The sequence below is a fragment of the Schistocerca americana genome, chromosome 2 (assembly GCF_021461395.2).
Source record: "Schistocerca americana isolate TAMUIC-IGC-003095 chromosome 2, iqSchAmer2.1, whole genome shotgun sequence".
Lineage (NCBI taxonomy): Eukaryota > Metazoa > Arthropoda > Insecta > Orthoptera > Acrididae > Schistocerca > Schistocerca americana.
Genome location: NC_060120.1, coordinates 901,262,045 through 901,276,633, shown reverse-complemented (window position 1 = coordinate 901,276,633; position 14,589 = coordinate 901,262,045). Strand labels below are relative to the sequence as shown.

General features: G+C 39.7%; 1 protein-coding gene across 1 annotated transcript in view; it reads left to right on the top strand.

Annotated features, from left to right (window-relative positions):
* The first annotated feature begins 11,061 nt into the window (after nucleotides 1-11,061).
* Nucleotides 11,062-14,589, top strand: part of LOC124595112 (kinetochore protein NDC80 homolog) — a 163,955-nt gene continuing 160,427 nt past the window's right edge. The window contains exon 1 of the mRNA XM_047133710.1: nucleotides 11,062-11,264. The gene's annotated coding sequence lies outside the window, so the exon portion shown is untranslated. The remainder of the gene's footprint in view (nucleotides 11,265-14,589) is intronic.

The following is a 14,589-nucleotide window of genomic DNA, read 5'->3' as shown; positions in this document are numbered from 1 at the left end:
AGATCAGTATTTGTGAGTGGTCCATCTGGTAGGACTGCTAATGTTTTTTTTTTTATTTATGAATAGACCAAGCCCTTTTCTGTATGGTTTCAAGTATAATCCTTTTCCGATGGCTTTGGCTTCCATCTTGCGGTTATGTCTTCTTGGTTCTTGTAACTGTGTTTGGAATTTTACGCGTTCTTGACTGTTCGAGCAACAGTTGCAGCACCATCAGTGAGGGACCCTACCACCGAGAGGGATGAGGAATGGAAGAAAACCATCAAACGTTGGGTATTAGTAGACCTCAAGGAGCTTTAACCATATCTCTTCTTCTTCCTGCACCTTTCTCCTTCAGAGCTTTTTTAGCTGTATACATCACTGTCAGGATACAGTTCTTCAAACACCTCTACTTTGCATCCTTCTTTCCTTCTTCTTCTTTTTGTTTGGTGCACAATGTGCAACATTCATAGATCACTTGAAATTCATCACTCCTAAACCCAACATAATATTTCCACTCATGGTTTTATCAACTACAAATACTGCAATGTGTTGACGTATACCAATATCCTTTCTTCTTTATATCGCCTTAATCTTATAAGCTAAAATCCTATCTGCAATGTGACTACTTGGGATATCTTTATTAGCAGTGTATGCAATGTCATGTTCCATACACACTTTGTTGAGGAGATTAATACCCTTATTACCTCCTGCCAGGTGTATTTGAAGCGTTGTTCCAAGTCCACTGTAGTTCTAACCTGGAATGTGTAATTCCATTGGTAGTTTGTCTAGAATGTCACCACCTCATCTAATGCGTCTCCTAGCAAGCATGTTATGGTACTTTGGTGGTTGCAGACTGTGCGCCCCATTATACAGCAAATCGTTAGCATCAATCCAAGCCTTTTGTGCTCCAGAAAAACCAAACCATTTGACTAGCACTGTATTTCCCCGATGTCTTATGTCTCTCTCCACGAGAAACACATCCAGTTCAGAGCTTTACTGCAATTCCTGCAATTTCTTCACCTCTACTGTCCTTCAAGATATAAGTTCCAGGATTCGTTTTTTGCCTATTTGAAACTGTAAATATCTCTGTTGACCAGTTTGGTAGGTATGATTTCTCAAATGCTGTCTTGTGTTTTGAGATACACTATGTGATCAAAAGCATCCGGACACCTGGCTGAAAATGACTTACAAGTTCGTGGTGCCCTCCATCGGTAATGCTGGAATTCAATATGGTGTTGGCCCACCTTTAGCCTTGATGAAAGCTTCCACTCCCACAGGCATACATTCAATCAGGTACTGGACGGTTTCTTGGGGAATGGCAGCCCATTCTTCATGGAGTGCTGCACTGAGGAGAGGTATCACTGTCGGTCGGTGAAGCCTGGCATGAAGTCGGCCATCCAAAACATCCCAAAGGTTTTCTATAGGATTCAGGTCAGAACTCTGTGCAGGCCAGTCCATTACAGGAATGTTATTGTCGTGTAAGCACTCTGCCACAGGCTGTGCATTATGAACAGGTGCTCAATCGTGTTGAAAGATGCAATCGCCATCCTCGAATTGCTCTTCAACAGTGGGAAGCCAAAAGGTGCTTAAAACATCAATATAGTCCTGTGCTGTGATAGTGCCACACAAAACAACAAGGGGTGCAATCACACTCCATGGAAAACACGACCACACCATAACACCACCGTCTCCGAATTTTACTGTTGCCGCTACACACACTGGCAGATGATGTTCACCAAGCATTCACCATACCCGCACCCTGCCATCGGATCGCCACATTGCGTATCGTGATTCGTCACTCCACACAACGTTTTTCCACTGTTCAATTGTCCAATGTTTACGCTCCTTACACCAAGTGAGGCGTAGTTTGGCATTTACCGGCATGATGTGGTTCTTATGAGCAGCCGCTCGACCATGAAATCCAAGTTTTCTCACCTCCCGTTGAACTGTCATAGTACTTGCAGTGGATCCTGATTCAGTTTGGAATTCCTGTGTGATGGTCTGGATAGATGTCTGCCTAGTACACATTACGACCCTCTTCAACTGTCAGCGGTCTCTGTCAATCAACAGATGAGTTCAGCCTGTATGCTTTTGTGCTGTACGTGTCCCTTGACGTTTTCACTTCAGTATCACGTCGAAAACAGTGGACCTAGGGACGTTTAGGAGTGTGGAAATCTCGCATACAGTCGTATGACACAAGTGACACCCAATCATCTGACCATGTTCGAAGTTCGTCAGTTCGTGGAGTGCCCCATTCTGTTCTCTCACAATGTTTAATGAGTTCTGAGGTCGCTGATATGGAGTACCTGGCAGTAGGTGGCAGCACAATATTATGATTTTGGGGTGTCTGGATACTTTCGATCACATAGTGTATGTAGCAAATCACCTACATTAAATTTCTGTTTGTGTGGATCCAGCACTTTAATTCGATAGAACACCATACCCATGAGTCCATTACACGAACATCGATTGGTTTCATTTTTATTGTGCTATGTTTGGTTCGATTATACTGAGCAATTATTTCTGGGAGGATATCTGTCCATTTATATAAGCCGCACATCCACATTTGGCCCTTTATTGCACTGTTCAGGCTTTCCACAATACTTGCTTTCAGGTGTGTGAATGTTGAGTTGTGATATATTCCATCCTGCTGCATCAGGATCTTGAAATACCTTTTGTAAAACAATCCACTGTGATCAGTTCGGAGATTGTGTGGGATCGACTCATCCCTGTCTGCAGCAAATGCTCAAACACATCCGCAACATTCTCACTGTTTTTGTTTTAACAGGTAATGCCCAGGGAAATTTGGACTATGTATTAATAACCATTAAAGATGTTTGAATCCATTATTCTCGTGTGAACATTCCTTCACATCTATAAGATCAGCCTGCTATAAATCATCCAAATCTCTAATCATAACATGCCTATGAGGGTATGTTTTGCATGCTGGTTTGTGCATTGGCTCTGAGCACTATGCGACTTAACTTCTGAGTTCATCAGTCGCCTAGAACTTAGAACTAATTTAACCTAACTAACCTAAGGGCATCACACACATCCATGCCCGAGGCAGGATTCGAACCTGCGACCGCAGCGGTCGCTCGGCTCCAGATTGTAGCGCCTAGAACCGCACGGCCATTCCGGCCGGCTGGTTTGTGCAGTCTCCATACTTATTCAATAGTTCTTCTCTCTCTAAGTTCAGAGATTACTGAAACAGCCTCATTCAAATGAGCTGTATGACCTGCAGCAACTGATGCCATGAACATGCATAGTCGGTCTATTAGCTCAGTGGGGTGTCAGAACATATGTATTGTGGGATTCGATTATTCAGTGCTTTATGCTCAATGTCAATTCCATCACTACAGCTGCTCTTGCTGTTGTTTTTGTTTGACTTCTGCTTAAGACGGTGTTACAACTCAGGGAACATATATGTTGAAAGCACCGATGATGGTTGTTAATCAGTTGAAATCGATTAGCAAAAGTAAATAAAGAAAACATGATTTTGTGACATGTTGCTGCTTATTTGGTAATTTTATGGTTTACAGTCACTGTACAACTTGGGAATCATATGGAGCCCACCATCCTGAATAATTTTTTTTTTTGGGGGGGGGGGGGTTCTTAGGAAAATAAGACTCATTAAGCCAGGTGGGCTCTCAAATTGTCTGTCACCAGTCTGTATTGTATCATCAGTTAGATTTATAGGCTGCATACCCATTCCGTACGGTCTTCCCCTGATGATGCCAAAAGTCCTATCCATCTCGCCGGGAGCATGAGAGATAATGAATTCGTGAATAGCAACACCACCGTTATTGTGTGGTTTTTGTTTTTGCTGAGAGCTGCCTGAGTGAGTCAGTAACCAGTTCTGCACTCTGCATTCAGCACTCTGTCCCTGCATTAACACAGGATCGTTTTTCTGGGATGAGTCATACATCAGTGATCAGAACCGTCCCCCATCTTACTGTAGTTTAGGACCACTAGCAGCATTAGTAGTGTTTGGAGCAGACTGTACATCTTTGTCACACAAATCAATGAGTGGACTCTGTGTCCTGTTCCAGGAAGTGGGTTATGTGTGGAACCTTCCTATCCACAGGATCTGCACTCTGTCCCTGCACTACCACGGAGGTGTTCTGATGGGATGGGTCAAATGTTGGTGACTTGTACTGACCTCAATCTTGCTGTTGCTTAGGACCACCAGCAGCGTTTGAAACGTTAGGAACAGTCCAGACGTCTTCATCACCCAAATTGATGGGTGGGATGGACAATAACAGCTTCTTGTCCTGCTCCAGCAAGTGGACTATGTGCACTACAGGATCCCACGTGGTCGCTGCTGGTTCAGACATGCTGGAGGTTGTTGCAACCACAGATCCAGAGGTCGGTGCAGGTCTCGACAAGATGGTGGCTGAGGTTGCTGCTGATATGGATGTGGCAGAGGAAGACATGTTGGCACTCATCCCTACAGGCTTCCATGTGACGAAGGTTATTGCTGAACAAAGAGGAGGAGGTATCATTACATACATACCAAGACCTGAAAATAACCAATAATAATAATGCTTACTACAGACAAAGATGTAATATGGTATACTTATTTTTCCATTTCCTGCTGTGCTGCTGGGCTGTGCTAGATCTTGACTGCTGATGATGCTTCATGGTTCTTCTTCTGCTGCTGGGTAAATGAGAGTGAGGCTGTGGAGCTGCTGAGCCTGCCCTATATCCCCTCAATTATGTCATTAGATACTGCCATCTTATTGGCCAAAGCAAACATCACATGACTGGATTCAGGGTTCCTATTGGTTCCCGCCATTTTCTCCCAGACCACCATCTTGGATTACGTCATAGGAGGGAAGTGTGGGAGGATCGACAGTGCATTCTGGTGGCGATGTTATGAACTAGGCCAACTGGTCACCAAACCTCAAGGTGAACACCTATGGTTCATTGTGGAATAGGATGAAGTTGATGTGGGGTGCTAGGTACTTTCAAAAAAGGTAGGCAGTTCTAACACAAACATCTATCTGTGTGAGTACAAATGCATCTTCACCCCATCTTGCTGCATTGCCATTATTTTTCAAAAAGTTTTCGCCACACACTCGTCCATTATCTCAGTGTGTAGGATACAGTCCTCAGCTGTGTGCTTGCATGTAGTACACTTATTAAATTTATCCCTGCTCATCATCAGCATTTCCTCGATTGTACACATGGATGCTAGCACTGGAGTGGGTGAACGTCTTGCCTCTTGTGCTTTGGAAGACTGACTGGACTTTTATCGAATAATCTACAATTATAGGACACACATTTATCAACATGAGTTGAGAAGTGTAACTTAGCCCCATCCTGCTGCATCTTCATTATTTGATGAAGCATATTCGTTTTCACAAATTATCATTGCTATTGACACAGTCCTCAACTTCACGATTAAAGCTATTATCCCCATTAAACTCCTCCTTCTCTAGCACAGACATCTCATCCACTGAACACAGTAAACAATTGAGGGGGTCAGAAGCAAAGTGATATAAGTGCAATTCAGGTATTTTTCAGATAAATGGCTTTGAAGTTCAACTTGTTATAAGAAAATCAGTTTCTATGGCACAACATTGTAACTTTACAGAGATATACTATAGAATTTAAGTGTTCTGCAGACAAAAGATTACATAAGTTCATACCACCATTCTGGGTGAACAAAGGGCCTAAAATCACTTATATTATTTTGATACAGAAAAGTTTTAGCAGAAAAGTAATACAGGTCCACGTGAACATATTAATAATTTTATTATGCAGTAACCATTACACTTTTGAACATTTTAATAAACATAGGGTAACATTTTAGTTGTAGTCACTGTCCAGAATGTCAATAGCAACATCTCTTAAATCTTTTGTGCCTGTTGTTACTTCCATAGGCTTCTCAACACATTCTTCTTCATCAGGCGCGGCTCGTGGTTTCTATACTGGGGAAGGCTGCGGCATTTATCAATTGGAGCCAATAAAGACCTCTGGTTACGCTACAGATTAGTCTGACATAAACAACTAAGAATTCAGGGGGAGGGGGGTGGGCAGATCACTCTCTACACATAATTTTACGTACTGTGTCTTCTATAATCAGGTATTAAATATCATTAGAAGCTAACTTCGAGTTAAAATCTTTGGTTAGTGTTTTTATACTCCATCATTACATTTTCTGACACTTTGCAGCAAATCATATGAAAAGACGCATTTCGGAGAGATCTTTAATGCGATGAATGTTAACTTTGCGGCTGCTTAATATTTTTGGTGTTTTCAGTTCTAAATTTAAGGCGTTTATTGTAGTTTACCCCCAAAGCTCGAAGTTAAATGTTTTTCGCAGGAATTATGTTTTTTCACCTTTGCGTGAAAATTCTTTAAGTCAGTGATACTAGATTCAGTCCAGGCACTATCAGTACTATTTGTACAAAGACAGGTGAAACAGAAAAATGCATTTTCCACTTCACAACCACACAACCACTCAGCTGCATCGTACATTGCTCTATTAAAACTGCGTTTGTATCCTCGCCTAGATTTGCACTGTTTCTGTTCTTGATTGATCGTTAGATCGGGTCTGGGTGCACCAAGTTCTTTCACTTGCATCCTATGGGCGTGTTCCAAGTTTTTACCAATTAAATTGCACACTGAATTCATATTGCGCTGGTTTTACACTCGCAGTATGTCGCAGATATTCACAAGCAAGTAAAACTCACTAAAATCTTGCAAAATACACTCCGAAAAAGAAACTTGCTAATATCACACGGTATCAACAAAAGCAGTCAGCATCAGCAAGCAAGGAGAGTAAATTAACGGGACAAATTTCGCGCGCTTTGTCTTCTCGCTAGATGGCAGTGCTGTTATGCTACGGTAGTGTGGTGCACTCTGGCGGGATATTTGCAAACTTATTCTAAATGTGGATAAAATAGCCAATGGTAGAAACAAAACAACTATGTAAAACATTATCAAAACAGTAATACTAAACGTCGATTAATGACGCATCGAAGCGTAGTAAAGATGTGCAGAGACAGAGATTGGATAGCGAAGTTTCGGCCACTCTACATTCCTTTATTACATAGATAGTGGAACGTGAAAAACGTGTGGTGGTTGGTATGACACCCTTAGGCTGCAAGCTCTGAGCCTTCGGGTCGCCCATAAAGAGCAGCACTATGTAGAAGCCACGCCCCCAAACCGCTACTACATGCAGCTTACTGACGTTCCAAGGCGCAGCCTAAACACTACTAACCGTTCGGAAAACATCTATCGATACAAACAGTTCCAAAAACGTTGACCGTCGTTATTTTAATCGGAATGGGAAATGTGCGAAATTCGTCCTGATAATTTAAATTATGTAATATGTTCTTGCGAAATTTATTTTAACATATATTTTGGGGCGGCTCCGCCTCAGAGCCTTTAATTACGAGCCGCGCCTGTTCTTCATCATGATGACATTCTGCCTCTCCATCTCTTCCTGCCCCTCCTCGTCATCCTCAACATCCTGATCTGCTTTTACTTGTTGATTGTTCCTCATACTTCAGATTATCAAAGAAAGTGTGGTGAAAAGGGGGAATGAAGCATTTCAGCTCTCACAGGTTCTTCCACTTTGCAAACATTATGGGTAACTGAGCACTGTACAGTGTATTCAGTGTAATCTGTGGGGGTCTCCAACGAAGTGGTTTGGAGTAGTCAGCTGTATAAAATTCAACATCCTCATTGAAAGAAATCTTATAATGCATGATGAATGGACATTCCTTTTTTACATGCATCCATCTAATTGGTCGTCAGGCAAATGCATTCCCTTCGGTATCTTCTTGAATGGATGACTTGGTCAAGAGTTTCATGTTAGTGATAGCTACAAAATTTGCCTGATTCATTTTGGTAACTGTGAATTGTTTGCTGGACCTTTTTACGACATCTGCCCTATCCTGAGGCACTTACACAGGAGTTAAATTCCTCTTGCGTTTCTCAATAAGACCAAATTCTTGATCACACTCGTTGAACATGTGCCCAGGTTCTAAGAATTTGTGATGGACTGTTTCAATATGTGTGTGAGAAGCGATATGCATCCAGTATTTGACAATATTTACATTGAGATTTTGTCCAGAACAACAATCTGAATAAGCTATGATGTGCTTAATGTCACAGTCCAAAGATTTTACAAATTTCAACAAACAAGAACCGATTTCCTGTGGACCTCTATGAGCAGTGCTTTCATCCCATATACACACACTGGCCTTGCCCATATGTACATACTGGCCTTGCCACAGTTGACAAAGATACTACACTTCGTTAGTAGAAAAGCATGGACATGGCAAAGTTTTCTCTAAATCAAAACACATCACCACAACATTATTCTGGTTTGATGCTCTCTCTTTGTCAGATTTCTTTTCTTGTCATGCACATTCAGCCTCGCAGTGATGGAGCATCTGTTCTCACTGTACTTCTTTTGCATCATGACTATTAGGGTAAATGCTGTGTAACAAATTGTTATACTTGTCACATTTATTGCATGTATCAGTACTAGGACAGTGAGAACCCAAATTAAAATGGGTGTTGAAAGCATGCTGTTATGTCCATTCCTTCACAGGTCTTCATTTCTTTCACACACATATCTCTGTAAAGTTGGTACATTATAGAAATATTGAGGCTTTCAGGGAGGCATTTTTTGTTAGGGTTTTGAATCCTACTGTAATGTGAGATGTAAGTGGGAAATGACTGAATATGTTCTTCAAAAACCTGTAGTTTAGCAGCAATTATTTTGTTTCATGGTGCACTTTGCCCCCTCTGGTCCTTCGGTGATACTCTGTTGATGGATTTATTGGGCATGACTGTACTGAAGTGAGCCGAGCGGTTCTAGGCGCTTCAGTCTGGAACTGCACGACTGCTACGGTCACAGTTTCGAATCCTGCCTCGGACATGGATGTGTGTGATGTCCTTAGGTTAGTTAGGTTTAAGTAGTTCCAAGTTCTAGGGGACTTATGAACTCAGCTGTTAAGTCTCATAGAGCTCAGAGCCGTTTGAACCCTACTGAAGAGAACATTTGATATATCAAAGGTCTGTAGAAGAAATTCTTTACAAACGTATATGCCATTAAGTTTTATGACGGTACTAAGTTTCGTTTTTATTACATCTCCCCTTCTTCCCTTTGGTTCTTTCAGTTCAACACAGCCTTCAAGAAAAGCAGTTTGTAAATTCCATGATCCAAGTGCCCAATATGCAGTAAATAGCTCTTCACGCTTTCTCTCTGAAACATTGCTGTTACATTGATATCGACACTTTTAATTGAATGGTCTTCCACATTTCGCTTCATGTTCTATTCCTCTGTATTCAACATAGGATTTCCCAGCATTTCACAGACCTTTCGCGATCCCATGCCTATGGTTAGCTGAATTTCGTAAGCATTTCCTTCCCTTCTACTAGAATTCTCAACAGCTGATGAAGTATCATTAGTAGAAGATGAGGCTTCCTCTGGCACAGAAGGTTGTGCAGACAAAATACTATTAGTGTGCACAATATCTGAAGATTGAGATGATGCTGATTTTACTAGTGATTCATCATCATTGTCACTACGATCAAAATTCGATGGCCTGAAGTTGCTATCATCAGCAGATAGATGCGAAGAATCGGAACTGGACTCATCTACAATAAAACAAACATGATTGCATCATTTTCATCTGGTATTTAATTACACAATAACTCATTTAATATGACAATTTAGTGCCCATCACAAGTTGATAAAACTATCACTACTTTCTAGGAAAAGTACGCTTTTTCTGTATAACTGCACATTATTTTTCGAAAAGTACGCATTTCCTGTATTGAATATGCAGGTGTACTCAGTACATCATGAAACATTGTAAAAAAACCAAACATAACCTCACACATTACCTCACAAAACAAACTTGCATCATTGTACCGATTTTCCTACAAATTCACTATCTATTTACCAAATAAATTCACTCTACAAGACACTAGCTTTGTATAATTTAATCAACAATAACTCACCTTGGTTCATTATGGCAAATAAATGCATAAACAGGAACAAGGAGCAACACAACGAACATAAACAGTGCAATTGTATTACTTTTCCTTGGATCCAAAATCTCAGAGCCGAAGTAGTACATGTATTCGGACACCACAGTGCAGCTCTGAACGGAGCATCACATATATTACTTATCCTCACAACAGAAGTAGTGTTCTAGAACATATATATGCACTTATCTCATTTTCTTCAAAAAATGTCACTTACATAACTTTGCTTCTGACCCCCTCAATTATGTCCAGCCTCCCAGTCCAGCAGCTAGACACCATACTAGACCACCATATTGGATTACATCAGATGATGGGAAAGAGGGAGGGCCAACAGCGCCACCTGGGGATCGTGTTGTGAGCTGGTCAGCTGGACTCCAGATCTCATGGTGAACACACAGGATGGAGCTACTGTCTATGACAACTCAAGTTTCCAGAATGAGATTTTCACTCTGCAGCGGAGAGAAACCGCAACAACCCTCACACCACACATCAGAACTAACAATCATACGGCAAGTCATACACTTCTCACTCATGGCAAACAAATTTCAGCTTTAGTCTAGATTAAACAAGAATAATTTCCTAGACACCTCAATTAAAATTCAAAACTTGTGGATAAATAGAAACGATCAAATGTGCGTTCTTTACGTGACGAACAAAAGTACGCAAAGTAAACTTATTTTATTTTGTATATTTTCCGCAAATTTTAACAAAACTGAATGACAATGAATATATATGCTATTAATTGCTTTTGTCATTCAAAATCATATCAAATTATTCTTCTGTTCAAATTGAAAATAAAATTTTAAAACATTAGATGTTATCTCATTTGCCGTTCATCTGATTGTTCTACATTAGAACCATAGATGGTAAGTCTACAGTACTCGAATCAGATGATAACGTGAAATTTTCGGAGACCTATATGTGTGAAAACAAATTGTATCATGTGAACGTGCTTAAAATTGAATTCTTGAATATCAAGAGGGTTACGCACAGCCAGTCTATGTCGAGATACTTCTGCAAAAACTGTTTGAAATAGATAATCTTTGGTTCGTATTTTCATTTGTCATCGCAGTTGAAAAAGCCCGGGAAGTGTGGAATATTGTTTATTTTCAACCGTAGAGATGAATTGTGACGACTTGTTACTTTAACTGTGTAATTTTTCTTCGACGTGTTATTGAATTTGTGAAATATTGTTGCCTGGTTCGATGTTTCGTATTTGTTTATTTACTGCCGTAATTGGGAAATCTGGTCCATTCTTTGTGCTGTGGGTAAGCAATTTTTTGATTCAGGATAGCTAATGGTGTTTTTCCTCCATTGAAACTAGATTGGAGGAAGCACATAAAGCATTTTGTTTGTATGGGGTTCTAAAATTTCAAATTTAATTAATTGTGTTATGTTCGGTTTTTGGTACGGCGTATAGATTTTGACAGAGTTCAGGACGTGTGATGCAGCCATGACTGAATGTGAATTTGAGGCAGATTTTCGGTATTAATTCAAAAAATAAAACTTTATCTACTGTCCGTTTTCACCGTTCTTCAAATGGATATACGGGGTGTACATGACATTCTGTACTACATACATTCCACATTTGGAACTTTCATCGTGTGTCACTACAGTTCTTTGTAATAAACTTCCATAACACCTTAGATATTTTCACTGTGAAGTAAATTTTATTGACAAACGTTCCCAGTTTGTCTATGCGATGATAAAATGTGCCTCCGACCTGGTGGTACTCAAAGTATGTGAAGCCACTCAAGTTTCTCTTGATTGTTTGAACTCAATTCCCCTCCAGTCAATTTCATGTGATTCTCTTCTGTTGAGCAAACTACCCCTCCCTCTCAGATGGCTTCACGAGAACTTGTTTATAAAACACTACTTATTATGTAACTTTGCAGCAATCACTGGTACTAATCGCATAGCTAACAGGAATTTTTAATCCTTGGATCTAGGCCGTCAGATACACCTGTTGGAATCCTTGATAGGTTAATTTGTAATTTTCGTGTCTGGTGGTGGGATTCTCTATATCTAACTTTGCTGGGTAAGAGCTTTTAAAAGGCATTTGCATCAGAATGCAAAACTCCACACTGAATACTTTATTCGAAGGCAAAGTCTTCATTGATTTGTTTATTCCTTCATCAATGATACAATGTATGTTGTATTATGATTACTGCTAACCGTAAAGAAGACATGTTAAGTTGCAGACAGGAGCAATTAAGACACTTACAGAAAGCTTTCAGTTACAGCCTTCTTCAGCAAAAGAGAAATACAAACCATCCAATACACACAGGCAAGCACACCTCACGCACATATGATTGCCAACTCCGGCAGCTTGGACCAAAATTATGGATGTTATCAGTGGTTAATGCAATCATTCTTACTAAAATGATATAATTTATTATAATTTTATAGGTTGTATAATTAGTCTTGTATAGCACTTCTTTCTAGCCAGGTTATATAGTTCAATATTACACATTCAAGGCCATTACGCCGCTTTTTTGTGCTATTTTAAAAGTTCATTTAATGCTATTTAATGTTTATTAAGCTTTTAGCTAAAGTACTTTGTCGTTTATACCTCTAATTTGTTGTGGCAGGCCCTTGTACAGTTTTAGTCCACAGTGTAATACACTATTTTGTATTTTGCACTTGCTCATCTTGTTTAGATGTAAACGGTGACTCAGTCCGGTTCCTTACTTGAGTATGAAGCTATTTGTGGCTTATAAATATTTTTCCTGTGTACATTATATTCAGAAAGGTATAGACCTATTCATGAATAAAGGTGGAGTAATGTATGGTAGAAATAATATTGTGTGCATAAACATTCTGAAGCTTTTTGCATTGAACCCCATGTTAATATTCTGCCTGCTTTTGTGATTACTGTTTATAGAGCTCCCTCAGGAAAGTTAATATATTTCACAAGCAAGTAGAATCACTTTTAACTTTCTCATTTTCAAATCATCCTTGGTGATTTTAATGTAAATTTTCATACTGGTAATAGTGGTGGAACAGATTTTGAGAATCTAATGGACTCTTTTAATCCGAGTTGACTTTGCCACAAGAGTGACAAAGGACTGCACAAGTCTGATTGACAATATATTTGTAGACAGTGACAGAATTGATAATATATCTGTAACACAAATCTTAAATGGCTTTTCTGACCATGATAGGCTGCAGTTAAAAATCCATGATGTAAGCCCCACTAACAAGAATAGTTTTAACAATAGATATTGTAGACTATTCGACAGTGAGAATCTGGAAGCCTTCAGCAGACATTTGCGGTGGTTAGAATGGGACACAGTATATAACACTAAAAATGTAAGTGATAAATTTAACTTGTTCCTAAATGAATTTGTAACCATTTTTGAAGCTGTATTTCGTAAGGGAATTCCAAGAAGTACCAAACTTAGTGGTTACAGGAGACAGTGCCCCACTAAGGGAATCAAAACTTCCTGCAAAACAAAGAGAATGCTTTGTTTTGCTCAGAAATTCTAACAAACCTCAGGACAGGGAGCACTGCAAATAGGTAGCATTCTAAAGAATGTAATCAAACAATCAAGAGCATAATGAGATTTTCACTCTGCAGCGGAGTGTGCGCTGATATGAAACTTTCTGGCAGATTAAAACTGTGTGCCGGACCGAGACTCGAACTCGGGACCTTTCCCTTTCACGGGCAAAGGAAGGTAGGAGACGAGGTACTGGCGGAAGTAAAGCTGCGAGGATGGGGTGTGAGTCGTGCTTGGGTAGCTCAGTTGGTAGCGCCCTTGCCCGTGAAAGGCAAAGGTCCCGAGTTCGAGTCTCGGTCCGGCACACAGTTTTAATCTGCCAGGAAGTTTCAATCAAGATTATGTTTATTAAATCTGAAATTGACAGATCAAATAATAAAATCAAAACTATTTGTCAGGTGGTCAAAATGGAGGCAGGAAAAAAAAAATTCAGAAAGTACAGACAGTATCAGACTGTGTCATAATGGAAGCATGGTTGATGAGGGTGATATAGTTCTCAATATCTTCAGCAACCATTTTTTAACAGAAGCAAATCAAATTGGTGCTAAAAGATCTAATGGTTGAAACCATGAACCTTCTTCAAAAAGTAGTGCAGAACAAAATTAGTCAGCTGCAAATACCCCATATTACAATTGATGAGATTGATAAAATAGCCTAATAAGCCAAATGGAAAAATAAAAGTACTCGAGCACCACTGCAACTTTATTCTTAAAGTTCTCTGTCACATAATGTAATGAGTCTATAAATTAACAACTCAAAAATGCAATTGTTAAACCACTCCTAAAAAAAGGTGATAAAGCTGAGGTTTCCAAATACTGGTCAGTTTCATTGCTAACAAGGCTATCTTAAATCCTAGAGAAATACGTTAAAGAAAATTATGGATCATCTTAATAAACATAACACCCTTAATAAACAGCAGTTTGGATTCAAAAAGGATATTTCAACTAAACACACCATTCTTACATTTGTCAACCAACTCTCAAATCCGTAAATGATAAAATGTCATCAGTCGGAATGTTTGTTATATATCTAAAGCATTCAACTGTGTAGATAACAAAATTCCAGTTATGATGGCTGAGCACTGTGACTTATT